The sequence below is a fragment of the Orcinus orca genome, chromosome 2, assembly GCF_937001465.1.
Source record: "Orcinus orca chromosome 2, mOrcOrc1.1, whole genome shotgun sequence".
In the NCBI taxonomy this organism is placed as follows: Eukaryota; Metazoa; Chordata; class Mammalia; order Artiodactyla; family Delphinidae; genus Orcinus; species Orcinus orca.
The window spans coordinates 57,841,064-57,861,775 of NC_064560.1; the positions used below are offsets into that span (position 1 = coordinate 57,841,064).

At 46.6% G+C, this 20,712-nt stretch overlaps 1 protein-coding gene across 9 annotated transcripts in view; it reads left to right on the forward strand.

Annotated features, from left to right (window-relative positions):
* ARNT2 (aryl hydrocarbon receptor nuclear translocator 2) overlaps nucleotides 1-20,712 on the forward strand; it is a 198,772-nt gene that overhangs the window by 85,078 nt on the left and 92,982 nt on the right. The window lies entirely within an intron of this gene.

The window sequence follows — 20,712 nt, forward strand, 5'->3', positions numbered from 1 at the left end:
CTCGGTCTCAGGTGGAGTCCCCAGACACCACGCCTGGTTGGGGGTTCGTGCACACACCTCCTAAAAGAGCCCCCGAAGAGGAATGGTGAGGGAGAGGCAGTGTGGGTCAGAGGCAGCACCACGCCAGGTTGGGTTCAGGAGAGGTCAGCTTCAGCCTGATGCCACAGGGAGCTCGCGCCAGAGTTTATCCCACCTGGAGGAAAGGAAGAGGGCTGTCCTTGGTCACAGACCCCGAGGGGTGCGTGTAACTCCCTGGCACCTTTAGGCCAGGCGGCTTCCAAATGACTCCAAGGACACGCCTCTGAGAAGATGCACGTGTGAGCCGTTAGCTGAAGCACTCCAGCAGCTGGAAGAGGGATCTGCTGGTCAGAGATCCAGGGAACTTGGCTGGGACAACAGCAGTGGCCACGACATCCCTCGAAGTAAAGAAGCCCGAGGCGGGAGATGAGGATCCTCAGGCTTGCCCACAAGAGCAGCTGAGGTTTGTCCTGGACAGCCTGACAAGCAAGTCTTTGGATTCGCCACTGTCCCAGCTCTCTAGCACTGGCAACAGCCAGGCCCAAGGCAGAAGCCAGCTCCCAGGGCTTGACCACTAAGTCTTCGTGGATGAAGGGGAAACCTCTTCCTGGGAGGCAACTTGCATGTCTTTATTTAATCCAACAGATATTTATTTAGCACACATCACTGTGTTAGAAACTGAAAATACAGCTGTGGGTGAAACAAACGTGGTCACCATCTATGATGGAGCTTTTGGCATGGCTGGGGGAAAATAGCAAGCATGGTCAGACGAATATAGAATTTAAATGGTGATGTGTTCTAAGGGGAAGAAACAGGAGTCTAAACACAGTAAGAGGGGACCCCGACTCCCATGTTAGCAGTAGTGGGGAGAGTGGCACAAGGAAAGTCCTCTCTGAGGAAATGATTGTTAAGTTGGGACCTGAAGGATATGAATGGGGATTAGCAATCTGTAGGGCCTGGAGTGTCAAGAACTTCCCCAGCCATGGGACCAACACGTGAAAAGGCCCTGTGGCAGGGAAGGTACTGTCAAGTCTGGGGAGGTGAATAAGGCCATGGAGTGTGATGGGGGAAAGGCCAGGCCAGTGGCAGCCACAGAGGACCATTACGCAGTAGAATTTACTCAAAGTGCGAGAAGCAGTCCCTGAGCACGTTATCATGCTCCGATTTTCATTTTTATGCGTTTTCTGGTGCAGGGAAAGAAATGGTTTTATTTGGAATCCAAGAATGAAAGGAACTAATATATACATACTACCTGAGGTGCTCTGTGAAGTAACTTCACAAATATTTCTCATGTAATGCTCAGGACAAGCCGTTTTTTGTTTTTGCTTTTTTACATGTGGATATCCAATTGTTCTAGCACCTTGTTGAAAAGACTGTCCCTTCTCCACTTAATTGCCTTTGCATCTTTGTCAAAAATCACTTATCGCTGTGTGTGTCGGTCTATTTCCGGACTCTCTATGCTGGTCTGTTGATCTCTTTGTCTGTTCATACACCAGCTCCACAGTGTCTTGATCACTGCAGCTTTCATGAAATCAGGTAGTGTTCATCTTCCAACTTCTTCTCTAGAGTAATTTTGGTTCTTCTAGGTCCCATATGAATTTTAGAATCAGCTTGTCTGATCCTACAAAAAAAGTGTGATGGGATTTTGATTGAGGTTGCATCCAATCTGTTGATCAATTTGGGAAGAACTGACATCTTAACAATATTGAATCTTCTGACTCGTGAGTACTGTATACCTCTCCGTTTATTTAGTTTCTCTTTCATTTCTGTCAGCATTATTTTGTTATTATCATGGTACAGATCTTGCACATCTGTCAGATTTATCTCTAAGTATTTTGTATTTTTATGCTTTTGTAAATGGTATTTTCTTCATTTAAAGTTCTAACAGATGGAATATAGAAGTAGAATTGATTCTTTTTCTTGCCTGATTGCATTGTCTAGAACTTATATGTAAAATATGATGTAGAAAAGGAGTAGTGAAAGTGGATATCTTTGTTCTTTTTATGATGATACAAAGTATTTAGTCTTTCAACATTAAGTATTATCTTAGCTTCAGTTTTTCAAGGACTTGAGATTTGAGTTAAGTTATCTTCTACACAAAGTTTGCAGGGTGTTTTTATTACAAATTGATGTTGGATTTTGTCAAATACTTCTGTGGCATCCATCATGATAATAGTATGGTTTTTCCTTTTTAGTTTGTGCATGCAATGAATTACATTGTTTGATTTTCAGAAGTAAAGCCAATCTTGCATTCCTGGGGTAAACTCTACTTGGATGTGATGTATTATACTTTTTACATATTGTTGGATTTGACTTGCTAACATTTTGTTTAAAAATTTTTATGTCCATGTTCATGAGGGATATTGGTCTGCAGGGTTTTGGTTTTTTGGGGTTTTTTTCTGGTAGTATCTTTGCTCTACTGTCTTGTCACTTGCATTGACCCCTATGAGAAACCTGCTGTCATCTTTATCTTTGTTCCGCTTTTCTTCTCTGGCTGGTTTTAAGGTATTTCTCTTTGTCATTGGTACTGAACAATTTGATTATGATTTAGCTTAGTACAGTTTTCTTATGTTTATTATGCTTGGGGTTCATTTAGCTTCTTTGGTCTTCAGGTTTATAGTTTTCATCAAATTTATTTAAAATAGCAGCTATTCATTCTTCATATTTTTTTTCTATCTCCATCTTTCTTTCCTGTTTCAGGGACTCCAGTTACCTGTATATTAGACTGGCTGAAGTTGTTCCACAGTTCATTGATGCTCTTTTTATTTTATTATCTTTGTTTCTTTTTCTTCTTAAAAATCCTTTTATCTGTGTATTTCACTTTAAATAGTTTTTTTCTATGTTTCCAAGTTCACCACTCTTTCTTCTGTGATACCTAATTTGCTATTAATTCCATCCTGTGGATTTTTTATCTTAGACATTGTAGTTTTTGTATCTAGAATTTCAGTTTTTTCAGTGTTCAAGTTTTTACTGTCCTTTCTGATATTTCAGTTGGTGCTTTCCCTGTCCTCAGATAATCTCCTCACATGCATGTGAGGTCAAGGGGGACCCTCTACAGATCTCTGGCGTTCTCTTTGTGGACCTCTCTCCCTCCTTGTACTCTGTCCTGTGGATTCTAGCTGCTTGGTCTTCCTGGTCTGTCAGCTTGATTTCCTCAACTCAGGGAGTCCGCTGGGCTCAGCCTGGGTGCCCTGTGCCTACGGTGCAGCCTGGAGTTCTCCAGGTAGTGTGGTGGGGGACTGTAGGGCTCAACCTGTGTGTTTCCTATCTCTCACAGATCACTGTCCTTCGCTGCCTCATGTCCAGTGTTTTGAGCACTACTGTTCTGTGTTCAACTGTTCAGTAGTTTTGTCAGTTGTTTTGACTGTTTCGGAAGGGAAGGCAAATCTGGCCTCTGTTACTCTGTGTTGGCTGGAAGCAGAAGTCCTTATATTTCTTTGAATGTCTCTCCTCTGTCAGCTCTGTTTTGCAGTTCCCGTGATGGATCTCCTGACTGTTCCCTCAGAATGTTAGAGGTTTGCTTATCGCACTCACCTCCTTTTTCTTTTTCCGTGATGTCTGGGGCAGTTTCTCTTTGGATCTTTCTAATTCAGCAAATTGAGCTTTCAGCAGTATCACTTTGTACTGCCTCCATTTGAGTTTTCAATCCTGAAATCATGTTTTTCATCTAAAACTAATCTTTCCTGGTCTCAGGTTGTTCTCTTTTTATTTATGAAAGATCTCCTCAAATATCGCTGAGATTTGGTATTTCGAAATATTGTTTTCTTTCTTGGAATGTGTTTCATGGAGTGGAGTGGTATTATTCCAGCTTTTCAAATCACTTCCTTCCTTGTTAGGTACTGAATCTTTTCATCTATTAAGCTACCCTTCCCCCTCCCTCATCTATTTATTCATCCTATGTTCTTAACATTTATTAAGACTTGAGATGATTTAAGTCATTGTATATTTCTTTGAAACTTAATTTGTCTAGCTTGGGGGTCTGGTTGGCTGGCAGGGGCTATGAGGTTGTGCAGGCAGGGGCCGCTGTGTGCTCTGGTTGTGGCAGCCTCAAGTTGGCAAGGGCATCACCCACTCCTCTCACTAGCATGCTGCCCCTTGGAAGCGGCCTTTCCTCCTCTTCGTGGAGCAGGTTGGCTGCTGTAAGTCAAGGTGATGTGAGAGCTCTGCCCCTGGCCTCTCTGGGTCCAGACTCTGGACCACTTCTCTGCTTTCTGACCCCCTAGTCTCTTTCCTGCTTGCAGATTTAGAGGTTTCTTTTAGGGGACCCTTTCCCTTCCTTCCCAGGCAGCCCATTCTTTTGTATTTGTTGAGCCATATTCATTCTCATCCCATCCTTAGATGTGCTGTTTCTTGCAGAAATCCCTCCATGTTTCTGATCCATGTTTCAAGACCCCTTCCACTGTTTTTCTGCATGGGTACGCACCGTCCCTGCCACTTTTGTATTTCTTTGATCATTTCATTAGCAATTTGCAGGGGAGGCGAAGCACGACCTGAAATTGCCTTCTTGAGCTACATGTCAACCTGGGCTCTTTCCATGCACCAGGCAGCCTCTCTGCAGCAGAGGACAGAGAGTAGGGTTAATCATCCGCCCTCAGGCTTGCATTTCTGGCATTTTTGTAGCATGATACCCCAAGAGGAATGTATTTCTTTAAATCACACTCCAGCACATTCTAAACAGGATGAAGAATTTGTACTTTGTCTACAGATTACATAGCAGAAGAGGTGCCGGCCGGCCACAGGGGGGACTGCGGGGTGACGATTTTATAATGAATAGCAGAGCCCCGGGCTACAGCACGCGGCACTCCAGTTAGTCCACGTCATGTTTGGAATGTGAGCGTTGGAGAAAGCTGTTAGGCTCTGGGGCTTTTCAGCGAAGTATGAGAGCTGTTGTTTAGGTGGATGAGATGGTGTGGCCTGTCACGCCTGCTGGTGCTGTCTGCCCCATCCTTGGTACGGATTTGCCCCAAATGTTCTGGTCTTGCGCTTGTCCCTGCACACAAGGCAATTATCCCTTTGATGCTCTGTGCTGATTTCACCGCCCTCCTTTTGCAGAGCTGCTGCCTACTCCTTGCCCAGTTAGCGACTCCTTACCACCTTCCCCAGATGGTGGAGTGGGGAGATGGAAAGATTGACACAAAAACCAGACTGCTTGGCTGGGAGGCTCCTTCTGAGTGTCCGCGGGGCCTCTTAGTCACCGTGCTCAGTCCTCTTTGCCAGCCCTAGCCAAGGGTCCCTGTGAGCCCTTTTGCGTATTTCGTTATTTCACAGCCGCAGACGAGAGTCCTGACCCAAACCCCAGCCACTAGCTTCCTTGGTCCAGAAAAGCAAAAGGGCTCAGAGGAGGGATGTTTCCCCTCAAACCTATCCCTACCCCCGAAAACAGTTCACTCTGTGGGTCAGCCAGGAGCCTGGTTCTGCTCAGTGATCATGATGGCTCTTGCCAACGGTCACTTCTTCCCAGTATTGATTTAGAAAAACAGCACAACCTAAAAGTTGACAGTTACGTTTTATTCGGAGACCTTACTGAGGACTATAGCCTGGGAGTCAGTCTCTCAGGTTGCTCTGAGGAACCATTCCAAAGAGGTAAGGGAAGAGCCAGGATATACAGTAACTGCCCTACCCACGCACCTTCAAGTTGCGAGCTTTCAAAGATGCGAACGTGCGTTCGCATGTCCAATCACGTAAGTTAGTTCATGTGTCTGGCATACCTTGTCACGTGTGTGCATCCTCTACAAGTGGTTGTGCTTTTGTGTACTTTCCAGAACTGTACAGAGTGCAGTCGTACAGTATCTTTATTTCAAGCTCAGGTTGTCCAGAAGCAAGCCTCAAAGCCCGTTGGTGTAGCTGGTACTACTGTACTTTTCAAGGTACTGTACTGTAAGATTAAAAGTCTTTATTCTTTGTGTTTGTTTTTTATGTATTATTTGTGTGAAAAGTATTATAAACCTATTCCAGTACAGTACTATAGAGCCAGTTGTGTTAGTTGGGTACCTAGGCTAACTGTTGGACTTACAAACAAGTTGGACTTAACGAGTGCGCTCTCGGAACGGAACTCGTTCGTATGTAGGGGACTTACTGTACAGGAGTTTTTGCTAAAAACGAAAACAAACAAATAAAACCAGATAGTTGAACATGAAAAAAATTACTGTTAATCACAAAAAAGCAGACATCTCAAGGATGTTAGTCCTTTCTGTGTATGGGAAGATGCAATGAGTCTGGGCTCATTGAAATCATTCCTTTGATATGTATCTTAACTCTCTGGGGCCAATATCCTGTTTTTCTCCATCCTGAATCCCCTCAGGGCGCACCATAAGGCGGCTGCAGTGGCTGATGGCTTGATGGCAGGCAACATTTGTTGTTTACCTGAAAGGCAGGCAACAATATTTTGTCCATGCCAGCAAGCTTTTTTTTGCTGCGGACTGAACACTGTCCCTGGATACTAGGGACAGTGAATCCCAAGCCTGGCGTCTCTCTTTCCCTGAGTGTCAGAGGTAGGCAACATTGGATAGTAATGCTAGCCTTACAGGTTTTTTGCTTCTGAAATCGAAATTATTGTTATTCTTATATAAATCTTACGAATTTCCCCAGACAGTTCTGGGACAGTTAGAAGTTTTGCTTTTACAATACGATGTTGCCTGTGCAAAGCACATTCAACGTTTGTTGCCAAAGACATCAGGGGACGGCTGGGTCTGTCGGAAGCACATTTCCTAAGCATCTGGAATCTCTGGCTCTCCTGCCTCTGTGTGAAGAACAGTGGAACAGCCCTGAAGGCTGGACTCTTCTGTTTGCTTCTGTTCACGGCATTCTGGTCTTCTGGGCCTTGGGGCTGGGCCTCAGCCTCTCTCCCCCTGAGCTCCATCTGGACAGGACTGTACCCCATTTGCAGACCCCTCCCTCCACTGTCCTGCACCCTGCTCAGATCCCTTGGCTTGGGACACCCCTCCCCTCTAGCTCCGCCTCTCTGGACCTCCAGGGCTCCTTCTAATGCCGCCTCTTCCAGGAAGCTTCCCTTGATAGCCCTTTGTGCTCTCTGACGTGAAGCACTCTCTTTCTGCTCTGTGCTGCCTTTGCACTTGGTCTAGACTTCTCCTCCAGCCCTCAGTTGAGTTGGCTGAATAGCTGGCAGAGAACGGTGCCTTGTCTCCCCCTAACTGTGAGCCGCTGGAGCGTGCACTTTGAAGTGTCTATGGAATAGAGCCAGTTCATAGATTCTTGCTCCCTGCGAGCCTTTCAATGTTCATGAGCTTCCATGTGCCCTCTTTCGACAATATTATTTTGACAAAAAACTGCTGCTCTGTGTGGTGAATTTCCATCTCAGGGCAATTGGGCTGCCTTTTGTAGTCCCTTCTTGTCCAAATTCACCGCGTGCCAACCACCCTCCTCTCCTGCCAGCCTGAGTCATGAGCACCGGATGTGATATGGAAGAACCCTACCCAGCATACGGTCCAGGTGGGGAGAGTTTAACACAACGTGTAACTCGAGCTGGGTAAGGAAGCGTCCCTCAGTTGCTGCCATTAGACCTTGTGTCTTTTCTTACGAAACCCCTTCCAGAGCCAAGTGCCAGTGTCCCAGTGTATAAATAGTTGTGAACCAGCTAGTGTGACACACAGCCTGCCATTCATTGGATGTCACCCAGCTTTCCCTGCCTGGATAACCAGACAGAACCAGGGGCCCAGGTTACTAGGGGAGGGCCCTTGTTTACTGCCTCTGTGTTGTTGAGGAGATCTCAGGAGCTCGGCTTCCAGTAGCTGCTCAGGTTTCCTACTGCCAAAGGGAGATGCAGTGAGGCTTGAGGTGGGTGGAGGTGCTCTGAGACAGAAGCCCTAGTCCTAAAACTTCAGGGATCCTTTAGAAAATAGGGGGAAAAAAGACTCATGGGACATGCATTGGAGCACATGAAGACTGTAATTCAGCCACCATACAGTCATGACAGCTTAACCTCCGTGGTAGGTGGTGGCGATTCAGGACAGAGCTATTGGACACCAAACGTGTGGGAGACACCTGGCCTGGGGGACACGAAGAGATCCAAGTCATCTGACCAAGTACCGTAAGTCCCCTACACACAAACGAGTTCCATTCCAAGAGTGCGTTCATAAGTCCAATTTGTTCATAAGTCCAACAGAGTTATCCTAGGTCCCCAACTAACACAATCGGCCCTCTAGTACTGCACTGGAATAGGTTTATAATAGTTTTCACACAAATAACACATAAAAGACAAACACAAAAAATAAAGAAAACATTTTTAATCTTACAGTACAGTACCTTGAAAAGTACCGTAGTACAGTACAACAGCTGGCATCCAGGGGCTGGCATTGAGTGAACAGGCAAGAAGAGTTACTGACTGGAGGAGGGAGAGGAGGTGGGAGATGGTAGAGCTGAAGGATCGTCAGGAACAGGAGACGGAGGGCAAGATGCAGTTTCACTCACGCCTGATGTTGATGGAACGCACGTTCGCATCTTTGAAAGTTCACAACTTGAAGGTTCATACGTAAGGGACTTAGTAGCTATGATGTTAGGGAAAATGGTGGGCAGTATATTCAAAGGTTCCCCAAGCTTGCCCCCTGCCCCCGATTATTCACTCAAACATGAATCTAGGTTCTTCTGGGAAGGGATTTTACTGATGTGATTAAAGTCCCAAGTCAGGTGACCTTAAAAAATGAAGATTATCCAGGTAGGTCTGACCCAATCAGGTAGGCTATTTAAAAGCAAATTATGGGCTTCCCTGGTGGCTCCGTGGTTGAGAGTCTGCCTGCCGATGCAGGGAACACGGATTCGTGCCCCGGTCTGGGAAGATCCCACATGCCGCGGAGCGGCTAGGCCCGTGAGCCATGACCGCTGAGCCTGCGCGTCCGGAGCCTGTGCTCCGCAGTGGGAGAGGCCACAACAGTGAGAGGCCCGTGTACCGCAAAAAAAAAAAAAAGCAAATCATTTTATCTGGCTGGTGACAGAAGGGAAAGTTGGAGAGATCCGAAGCACAAGAAGGATACCGTTGCTGGCTTTGAAGGTGGAGGGGGCCGTGAGAAGTGATCTGTGAAGGTCTCCCTGAGAGTGACTCCCCCCACAAAAAAAAGCCAGAATGGAAATGGGCACTTCAGTCCAACAGCTGCAAGGAACTGAACCTGCCAAGACCTTGAATGAGTTTGGAGGTGGCGTCTTCCCAAGAGCCTCGAGACAAGAGCCCAGCCCAGCCAACACCTTCAGTTTGGCCTTGTGGGACCCTGAGCAGAAAACCCAGTCAAGTCCACCCAAACTTGGACCTAAAGAACGTGAGCTAACAAATAGGTGTTGTTTTAAGCCTCTGGGTGTGGGGTAATTTGCTACAGGGCAATAGAAAGGAACACAGATAATAGGGGGCAGAGCATTCCCTGGGCTGTCGGGGGTTCCCAGAGGAATAGGAGAGGACCCCTGCCCTGAGAAGCTCACATCCTGCCATCACCAGTAAATGGTTGCATGTGGATTTGAAATAGTAGAGCAGCGTTGCAGACGAGATAATTATGAATGTATTCTTGATGAGGAAAAGGTGAAAAAGAAAGGCCTTGTTTCTAGAGCAAGAATTTTAGAGGGAAGGGGAAGGAGAAGCGCTTTCTGATACATTTCATCTCGAGACTTCACTTTCATGTTCATCTCCAAGCATTTGCAACAAGTCAAAACCTTGACTGTGACTCAGGCAGTGCTCCTGGGGTCGCATTAATCCCGTGCAGCTCAGACCAGAGCAGCATGAGTTCAGCCAGCTGCTCCGCTCGGGCCCCCAGAGGGTTTCTTTAGAATGGCGCTTTCCCACTCCGCCCGAGCATTAACTCCCCCTTCCCAAAGCTGAGTGAGCTTTTGCTTTTTGTGAACATGTCCCGCTGAACCAGGGACTGCATTGCTAGCACACCCTGTTCTTCTGAGAGGCTCTTGGAGAACTGCCCCCTACCTCTAAAGACAAAATGGAGACCTGTCCAGGAGCAGAGGGGCCCGAGCGAGGGACAGGAGGGCTAGGTGACCTCGAATCTAGCAGAGTTTCTCAGTCTTCCTAGGGTGAGATCCATCTCTCACTCTGATTCCCTCTGAGATCACCTGTAAAGAGGGACCATATGTATATAGTCTATCATCCGAACCTGGACACTTTGGGAGTGAAAAGAGGCCCTCCTAATAACTATGCTGGGACATTGGCAAAAGCCAGGACGGGCAGGTGTGGTCATTCTAACCATGCCCGCCCTGAGGGGTGCTGCTCCTTCCATAGCTCCATCCAAATATAGACATAAATCCATTCCAGTGATGTCCGAGGAATGGCTGAGACAGGCTAGCATAATCTACAGGTGTCTATTAAATCAGAGGGAAAAACTGAAAAGCAGGAAACACACACACAGCTAAGAATTACAAGGAAAAAGTCCTTGCATTTTCCTAGTCTAGGTTTCTGATCCTGAAGCAGCTACGGGCTGGCAACGATCCCCTGCAGATGGCTGACCTCTTGCCCCCCTGCCTGCCCATCTGCTTCCGTTTGGTGGCTGCTATCTTAGCATCTGCTGAGGGATATGGCCTCCCAGGTCCCCCGAGCAATCGCTGCTGTGACGAGCACAGACTCCAGTTCAGATCGTGACTCCCCACTCCCCAGTGATGAGACCCATCTTGGCTGAATTATTCAGTATCTCTGGGCTTCAGTTTCCCCATGGGAACAATACAGCCTACCCAGGGGCTAGCAAGGAGGGGGTGGTGTTGTGAGTTTCTGCCCAGGGTGCCAGGAATAAAGGGCTGCATTGTTTATAGAGAATTAAAAAACAATACCAAAGCCCACTAAAAGGTCATCTGCTTTTTATTATCACCCTGTACCAGCAGTTCTCGGCGATATCGGTGATAAAATATTTCTCCCCTCTGAGGCTGGTGACTCCCGATGCCCTTTTTCCTTCTCCCCACTCTACCTGGGTACACCACTCTGACCTAATTCCCGGGGTTGTGATGTAGATCAAACAAATAATGCATAGAAAGTGTTTAATAATCGTTTATGATAATAACCGGTCCTTCCTAAAATCCTCTAAAAGTGAATCCTTTGTCTTTCCTTTTCTGTCAGAGGCCAGAGATTGTTGTGTTGGTCTGGGCTATTTGGCTGCAAGTAACAGAAATTAAAATTGAACTACTTTAGGCATTAAAGAGGGCACTTATTGGCATCAATGATTTGAACACTGCGAAGGAACTCCTTCACTGGTTTATGTCTTCACTGCTTTCTTAGAGTCAGCTTCATTGTCTTAGATCCAATTCTCCATGAAGCTGGAATCATGGCTGCTGAAAAAGCTGTGCTCAGATTCCTAAAGAAAAAGGGGAGAGGTAGAAATGGTCACATTTTGCCTATGGAGGATTCTGATTGGCCTGGCTGGACCATGTCCTGGTCTTGGGGCCAGTCACTATGGACAGAGGAGGAGTGAGGTCCAGTGATTGGCCCAGCTTGTGTCAGGTTGCCCAGCCCTCACCCATTCACTGTGGGCACAGGGTGGATGAGGTGCTATGATTGGCCTAGCTTGTGTCAGTTACCCAACACTCAGCCAATCACTATGTCCCAGGAGATGGGCTCTTATAAGATGGCAGCTTCTCGTTTGACTTCCGTAATAAAGGAATAGCACAAGGTAACCAACAAGGTCCTACTGTATAGCACAGGGAACTCTACCCAATATTCTGTGATAACCTACATGAGAAAAGAATCTAAAAAAGAATGAGTATATGTACATGTATAGCTGAATCACTTTGCTCTACACCTGAAACTAACACAACAACGTTGTAAATCAACTATACTTCAATAAAATTAAAATTTTTTTTTAAAAAGGAATAACACAAGAACATTGTGGTGGGGGAGGTTCTGGGTGGATAGAGGAGCAGTTGTCCTTGGCAACTCTACTGCCCATTCAGAGACCCCCGCTTCTGGTTTGAGAAGAAAATAGCTTGGCTACAACTTCAGAATTGGTATATTTGTACCCTCAGTTGTGTCCAAACACCTGCCAGAGATAATGAAAAATAGGAAAATGTACCCACCCTCGGTAGCAGAAGGCCCATTCTCTCCCAGGCTCAGTAGCTGTAGCTCGTGCTCTGGAGTTTGTTCTGGAACAGGCCCTGTGCACTCTGCTTAGGTTCCTCTGCTGTGGGGTATGTGTTCCTGTGTGCACAGCTGCTGGAATGGCTGGGCTCAGCCTTTTGAGAATGAGAACACAGTGTCACTGGAACAGCAACCAAAGTCTCCTCTAGCCCCTGGGCTCCCGTTTCAGGGGCCACACATTTTTGGAAGGACATCAAATATTGTCCATCATGGAGCCGTCGCTTTGCTTTTGTTGCTAATCATTTTCTCTTGTTTTCCTCCTTTTCAAACCAAGATAAGATGTTTCCAGTTTTCTTAAGGATTCTTTTGATGAAATAATTCTAATTTATATTTGTATTTCTGTTATAGCCTGGGGAGCTGTTTTATGAGCACAAAGCCTTCTTTTGTGATCTTATCCAAGACAAACTTCTGATTCTTCTTTTATCAAAAAGTTACTACTGACCAAAATACTACTTAAAAATCAGCTTACTGAAAACAATTATAGAAGGGCCCTCTGCCCATAGAAAAAGGTGCTCTGTTGTTGGACTCTTTATAATCATTCTTCTTCTAAAATAGGAGTCAGCAAAATGTTTTTTGTAAAGGGCCAGATAATGAATATTTTTGGCTTTGTGAGCCATATTGTCTCTTTCACAACTACTCATTTCTACTGTCCTAGCATGGAGGTGGCCATGGGCAGTGCATAAGTGAATGGCCATGGCTGTGTTCCAATAAATATTTAAAAACCAGAGAGTGAGCCAGCTTTGGGTCATAGGTCAGAGTTTGCCAACTCCTGTTCTGAAGCATCTTATGCTTTTTCACTGTCTTTTTAAAAGTATAGTTAAAATCCAGGATGTGTCATAATTCTTCTTTCCATTTCATGGAGCAGAAACACTGAATATTGGTCAATGTGTTAACTGCAGGGTTCACTAGGACCTGGCATTAAGAACCTTAAGAAAATGTTTTCATTTGATGCAATAATTCCATTTTCAGGAACCTGTCCTAAGCTGATATGGCTAGTTTTTTCTCTGTAGTTATTTACCACAGTATTATTTGCCACGTAAAAAACCTGGGAACAACTTAAGGTCCCGTGGTAAACTGTCTACTCAAAATAATATCACAGAGCCTTTCAAATAATATGTATGATTAAATCCTTTATGAGTCTATGTTGTAATATAAAGTGGAAAAATATATACCATGAAACCTCACTTAATTAAAAGAAAAGAGCAGGCATGCATAGAAAAAGATTGACAGGAAATACACCGAAGTATTAATAGTTTTTTCTCTAGAGAGGAAGATTATCTGAGTTTTTTACTGTGTGTGTGTGTTTGATTTTTTCTAAAAAGACCACTTTAGTTCTAGAATTTTAAAGAAGTATTTTAAGGAGAGAAGTAGTTCTTCAACCTTCTAGCCTGAGACAGTGTAGTATGCGTTATTCTAGAATCTTCCTTAGAGAAGCCAAGGGGCAGGGGCTGGGTTGACTCTAGGAGAGCCTCTCAGACCTGTGCTCTGTAGTCCAGGACGGTCATCTTAGGGCTCACAGAGTGGCTGCCTGGGGTCTGCCAGTCATTTATACGGTAATTCTCGAAGCAGATTATTGAGCTCTTATGTGTAAGTCTTCGAATCCCCACAGAACCTTCAAAGTAGGCAGGTCTGACCCTGCTTTCCAGTTAAAGGGACTGAGACAGAGAGAAAGGAAGTGACCTGCTCCTCTCCCACAACTGCACCTGCAGCATCTGTGTCTCCCATCCTTCCCAGCCTTTCTCTTTGAAACAGCCTACTTCAGGTTTGGGATGTGTTATTCACTCACTGATGGTTCTGCTTTGTACATCAAATTCAGAAAAAATATCTGCTTCCACAGCTGCTGGTTGCGTTGGAAGATTTCTGGGGCTTCTTCGGAAAAGTGGGCCATTGTGTAACGTGAGACCTGCCTGCTCTGGTGACCGGCTGGGTGCGCGTGCTCAGAGAGAAGCTCGTGGCTTCTGTACTGAAAGCAGGAAGAGCTGATGGGTTGGGAGGCTTCGGCACTGGCCTGTCTGAATTCAAAGAACTGGTGAAGTGGGAGGGCCAGAGTGAAAGGACCAGCGGGTGTGAAATTTGTGGTCCAGAAGGGGATGTTCGAATGTAAACTCTCCCAGGGAGCAGTTGTAGATGCCTGTGGGTTCCAGCATACGGTGGTGGGCGTGGAGTCTGCCATGGAGTGGGGGGAACATATCAGAATTGAGGAGGGCAGATACTGAGGCAGGGATGTTAGGTGAGTCCTCCACATGGAGGCTGAACCCATCCATGGTGACAGCAGGTCTTGGGGTGAAGAGAAGGACTATGAGTGATGTGCTAACATCTAAAAATGAAAGAGGAGCAGTGACCCGGAGGTTTGAAGACTACAGAGGATTGGGGGAGAGGGGTAGTTAGGGAGTTTGGGATTGCCATGTACACATTGCTATATTTAAAATGGGTAACCCGTAAGAGCCTACTGTGTAGCACAGGGAACTCTGCTCAATATTAGGTAACAACCTAAATGGGAAAAGAATTTGAAAAAGAATAGATACATGTATATGTATAACTGAATCACTTTGCTGTACACCTGAAACTAACACAACATTGTTAATCAACTATACTCCAATATAAAATAAAACGTTTTAAAAAACTACTGTAAAAAAAAATAAAAGAGGGCTTGCAGGTGAACGAGGCTGACATGGTGAGTGTGGAAGGATCCTGTGGTCATATGAGAGGAGTGCTGGTTTGGAAGGGCTCTGGGGGCCCAGGAAGATGGCAGACCTACCTCTGACCCCGTAGCATATGGGATGTGAGAGAACAAGTCTCTTTTCCAGAAGAAATGCTGCCAGGGGAGCAAGCAGGTCAGGCTGGACTCTTAAGTCGGGGGGGCTGGGGAAAGGCCCTCAGCTTCTGAAAGGAGCTGAGGATATAGGAGTTTGTTTATTTCAGAGTGCGTGTTCCAGAGGGCACCTAGAGGAGATGAGGGAGGAGGGGAACGGGGGGCTTGGATCGTCGTGGTTGAAGAGGACAGAGAGTAGGGAGAGGTGACCAGGGTGGCCGGGAGTTTAGGCACCGGCCAAAGGAAAGCAGGATGGGAATAATGGTGACACCAGCCAGTGACAGGATTACAAAGGAGCGAGTCCTCCTGACCCAGTGGATGGGGTTGGGCATCAGGGGAGTTTCTGGAAGGGGTCAGCTTTGGCCTGGTTGATTGTGTTTCTAGGGACCCACTGGGAACCAGTCCTAGAAGTCCAGACCCACGGTTCTAAGCAGACCAAGGTTTCTGTGGGTCAGGAAAGAAGGTTAAGAGCGGTAGAAATAGCAGCTGTGTCTCCATGCTTACTTCTCTCCTGGGGACCCCCGTTGTAAGTAAGATCGACACCCAGTTGCCATGGGATGGAGCGTGATTCTCAGTCCATTACACTGGGACTCACTGCCCAGAGCCGGGGGTCGGCCCCCTCCCTTCATACATCTCCCCTGCTATTAAATTTGTCACCAATCCAATTTCCATAAGCCTTTCAGGAACACACCTACTGCATAAAGTAGGCATGCTTTCCATTCCCAAGGAGCCTGGAATGGGGGTTCGTTGTGCCTGAGGAAATTGGAGAAGCACACGGAGAAATAAACGCTGAAGCTCTTGCCCCTCAGGGTCAGGACAGCAGACCGTGGAAATGTGTTTTTTCATTTCCTAATGTTCCAGGGCTCATGTGCTTCGCAGCTGTGATTTATTTTCACAGCACACTCTGGAATTTGACAGACTTTCATGCTGGCCTGCTTCACAGCTGAAACCATTTGCCGTTTGGTAGATGATGAAGCAAGTGACAAGTTCCACTAAAACAGCCCTAAAAATAAGACGTCTGTGAGTGAGACAGACAGGTGTCAAACGCTGGCGGGCCTCCTCCGTGCGGGATGGTGCCAGAGCTCCCAGCAGACAGAGAGCCGGGCGACGGGCTTGAACTGTGGGGTACACCTCCTGCTTAAAGATGCGTGGCTCTGTGGTGGGCATGATGGTGACTACCGGTGTTCGGAGGGCTGCTCACCCCGCACCCTACAGAGCCCTGGTCCACCTGGGGAGCTGGGGAGCGAAGGCTGCAGTGTCCCAGCTGCTGCTGCAGGTGCTGGGGAAGGAGAGTTGACGCCCCTTCCGAAACCCTGCGTGCCGCCCCTGCTTCCTCCCCTCTGCTCGAAGAAGTGGGAGTCACTTGGGTGGGGGGGGGCGGCCTTCTTCAAGGACCTTTCAATTTCAAGTGATAGAAACCCGTTCAACTACTTACTGCAAAGGTGTGGCTCTCTGACCACTTTCTCACTCTGACTTTATTTTGTTCCTAGCACGTATTTCCTCCCGACACACTCTCTCTCCTGTCTCCTCCCTTCCCTCCCGTTCTTTGGTTTTTGCTGTCTATTCACGCGCTGGAACATAATGGCCTTTGCCTGTTTAGCTTTTTGTGCTTATATTGGTGCTTACCTATTGTAGGTGTTTAATAAATATGTATTAAATGATGGCAAATGACACCTTGGGTAGATTGTGACAATAAATAGGAGTTAGTCAGGCAAAGGGAAGGGAGGTCCCAAGGCAGCTGCAGGGAAGGCCCAGAGCTGAGAGGTGAGAGCAGCCCCTGGGGACCCATGATGAGTCATTGTATGCCAGGGAGGGAGCTGAGCGGTGGTGAGTGACTGGTCAGCAGGAGGGGGTGACAGGTAGAGTGAGGTGAGCAGACACCAGATCTTGGGGGACCTTTTAATGCCATGCGGCATGTGGCATGTGGGATCTTAGTACCCGATCAGAGATTGAACCCACGCCCCCCGCAGTGGAAGCGCAGAGTCTTAACCGCTGGACCGCCAGGAAAGTCCCATTGGGGGACCTTTGATACTGGGCTGCAGGACTTGGATTTTATTGGGAATCCATCGTGGCAAGGAGGAATGTGACAGGATCATTTGTTTGAAGTCTGCTGGGAAACTCACCCTTATTGCTCTCCTTCTGTGTGCAGATCACTTGTGTATGTGTTGTATCACAATGATCCTGGAAGTAAGATCCTACTCCTCCATTTTGCAGGAATAAAACTGTGGGCTAGAGAAGCTAAGTGCTGGGGGTCACACAAGGCATAGAACCATTGTCATTTTTGTGTTTTAAGTAAAGACTTCTGGTAGCTGCGCAGAAGCCTGATTGAAGGGGGCAAGGCTGCTGCAGCACTCCATCCAGGGGAACAGCGGTGGCAGATCTAAGTAGTAGCAATGCAGATGGACGTGCATAGACCAAGGTGTACAGGAGGGAGAGTTGACAGAACGTTAGTAATTGACCAGATGTTGGAGTGAGTTTTTCATATTCACTGTTTAATAAGCTGTTATAGAGCACTTTCTATGAGCCATGCTCACTTTATAGCATTAACCCATTTAATCCTTGCAGCAACCACCCGAGCAAAGTGCTATTATTATCCTCGTTTTACAGACGAAGAAGCTGAAGCACAGAGATGTTAGGTAACTTGCCCAGGGTCACACAGTAAGTGAAGGAGGCAGGATTTAAAGCTAGGTCCACGCTCTTAGCTATTAGGTTTCTAGATGGAGCACCTGAGTAGTGGTAGTGCCAACGACCAAGGCAGGGAACTACAGAAAAGGCAGCTCTGGCTGCTTTGGACAGGAGGACGGATTTGGTTTTGGACCTGTGGAGTTTAAGGTGTCTGAGATGCCCAAGAGACAGCTGGACACAGAGGAGCTTCCCAGAGGTCTGGCTGGAGATGACATCTTGGTGTCATCGGCATGTAGGGCGTAGGGGAGCCAGAACATTACTAGAGGGTCCTGGGGAGAGTGAGAGAGAAAAGGACCAACCCTCCCACACCGCAGGAGTGCCAGGCTGGGCTGAGGAGAAAGAGCCGCCACAAGGGCTGAGAACCAGCAAAGGAGAAGCAGGAGAAAGTGGTGTCCTGGGGTAAGAATGTTCCAAGGAGGAGGGACTGGTCAAGGTCAGGGATGAAAGCAAGAGCGACTGAATAGTGTGTATTGAATGTGGCAACAAACAGGGACCCTGTGGTCTAGGCTGGAGCAGCCTTGTGAGCTGTAGAGAAGGCAGAGTGCAGGGGCCAAGCCATCAGGAGGAGCGGGGCGGGAGACAGTGCACGTGGACAGGATGCTCTGACGACGGGGGTTAGGGGGAGGATGGGAACTTCAGAAGTTGGGGGACAGGATGGGAACTTACAAGAAGGATTTTTTATTTGTTCCCACCCCACCCTGAGACACCAATGATGAAAGATACTTGATGATGTTTGAATACTGGAAGGAGCAGATGGTAGGGAGGGGAGACGTTAGAAATAACTGGGTTGGAGGGCTCTGGCTGATGGAACAAAGCCCATTGTGGGTGGGGAGGCCGCACTGAGATTCAGCATTTCTTCCTCTGAGATGAGAGCACAGCGGGTGATGGGTGCAGATGCGTGTGTGTTTTAACGTAGGGACAGGGAAACAAGGAGGTAACAACCCATTTATACTAGCATGTTACTTAATGCCAATTGTGTTGAAAAGTCCTCTTATGGATGGGTAAAAACAACTCAGTTCAACTAGCAAGCGTATACCGTCGAGCCTCCGTATCCATGCAGATTAGTTCCAGTACCCGCCACAGATACCAAAGTCCACGGATGCTCAGGTCTCTTATATAAAGCAGTGTAGTATTTGCATGTGGGATCTTAGTTCCCCGACCAGGGATCGAACCCACATCTCCTGCATTGGAAGCGTGGGGTCCTAACCACTGGACTGCCAGGGAAGTCCCCCTCCTTTATACTTTAAATCATCTCTAGATTACTTATAACACCTATATGTAATAACAATATAAATGTTATGTAAATAGTTAATTCAAGTTTCGCTTTTTGGAAATTTCTGGAATTTTTTCCCCCAATATTTCCCATCCATGGTTGGTTGAATCTGGGAATGCAGAACCCATGAAATACGGAGGGCTGATTGTACACTGAATCAGACACCATAAGTGGTGCTAGGACACAACATTTTAAACTTGATTCCTTTCTTCAAGGTACAGAGCTCAAGGTCAAGGAAAATGGACATGTCATTAAATCATTACGATACAATATGGAAAGTGTTATAAATGTCTGTTTCTTCCACCAGACATGGTGGTAGACATGATCTTGCACATATGTGCATCCCCTGAGCCTCACAAGATGCCTGTCTCATGAAAAGCATTTGATAAATACTGAAGGAAGGAATGAAGGAGGAAGGGAGGGAGAGAGGGAGGAAGGGAGAAGAAGGAAGAAAAGGACATGAAACTCTGCCTGAAGAACTTAGAAAAGATTTCCCAGAGGTTGTGACATGTGAACTGGTGCTGAAGGATGAGTAGCAGTTCACCGGGATGACAGTTCATGTGGAACAGAGAGAGAATTTCTGGCAGAAAGGACCATATCTGCAAATGTGTGAGGGCACAAGGCACTTATAGATATGCCTGCCTGGTGAGTGCTTTGATGAGGCCACGGTCCAGAGCTGCTCTCTGTACTGCAGGGAAGCCTCTAACCACATATGGTTACTAAGCACCCGAAACGGGGCCAGTCGGAATTGAGATATGCTCTACATGTAAAATACACACCGATTTCAAAGACTTAGTATGAGAAAATGTGGAATATCCCATTAGTAATGTTTGCAGGGATTACATGTTGAAAGGATAATGTTTTGGATATATTATTAAAAGTAATTTTACCTGCTTCTTTTAACTTTTTAAAAATGCTCCTGCTAGAACATTTAAAATTACATAGATGGCTCTTAGTATGTTTCTCTTGGACAGGGTACCAGGAAGGGAAGGGGAAGTGAGGTTGAGTGGCAGGCAGGGCTCAAATCATGGACTCTGTAAGGACCTCCTGTAAGCAATGCAGTTTTTAAAAATTTTTATTTTATATTGGAGTTTAGTTGATTTACAATGTTGTGTTAGTTTCAGGTGTGCAGCGAAGTGATTCAGTTATATATATACATATATATATATATATATATATTCTTTTTCAGATTCTTTTCCCGTATAGGTTATTACAAGAGTATTGAGTAGAGTCCCCTGTGCTATACACACTCCTATATATAAAATAGATAATCAACAGGGACCTACCATATAGCAATGCAGTTTTAAGCCAGGACGGGCACAGTCAGATGCGTGTTGTCTAGACAGCTGTCAGCTGTGTGAAAGGTGGACTGAGGAGAGAGGATGCTGGGGGTTGGAAGTGAGTGAGTCTCCCTCGAGGAATGATGAGCCAGACGAGATGGACCGACTGAGTGTGCGGGAGGCGAGGGAGAGGAAGGTAAGATGACATCTAGAATTCTGGCTTCGATTGCCGTTGGATGGAGACGCTTTTGCGCGTATCTGGGGAGAAGTGGGTGATGCTGCCTTCGAGGTATACAGTCAGCTGCTGGTGGTTTAGATCTTGGTGCTGGAGTTGTAGACGTAGGGTCATTAGGATAGAGGTGATCATGAAAACCTCGGAGTGGATAAAATCGCATAGGGGATGCATAGAACAAGAAGAGAAGATGGCTGAGGTTGGAGCCCCTGGGGGATGAAGGGGCAGACACGAGGAGAGTGGAGAGTGCTTGTCAGAAGCCAAGGAGAGGGGGGATTTTTGAGAATCATTGTGCCGTTGAGTAAAGTTCTGCCAAGCAGTCAGATGAGTCAAAGAGAGAACGCGTTT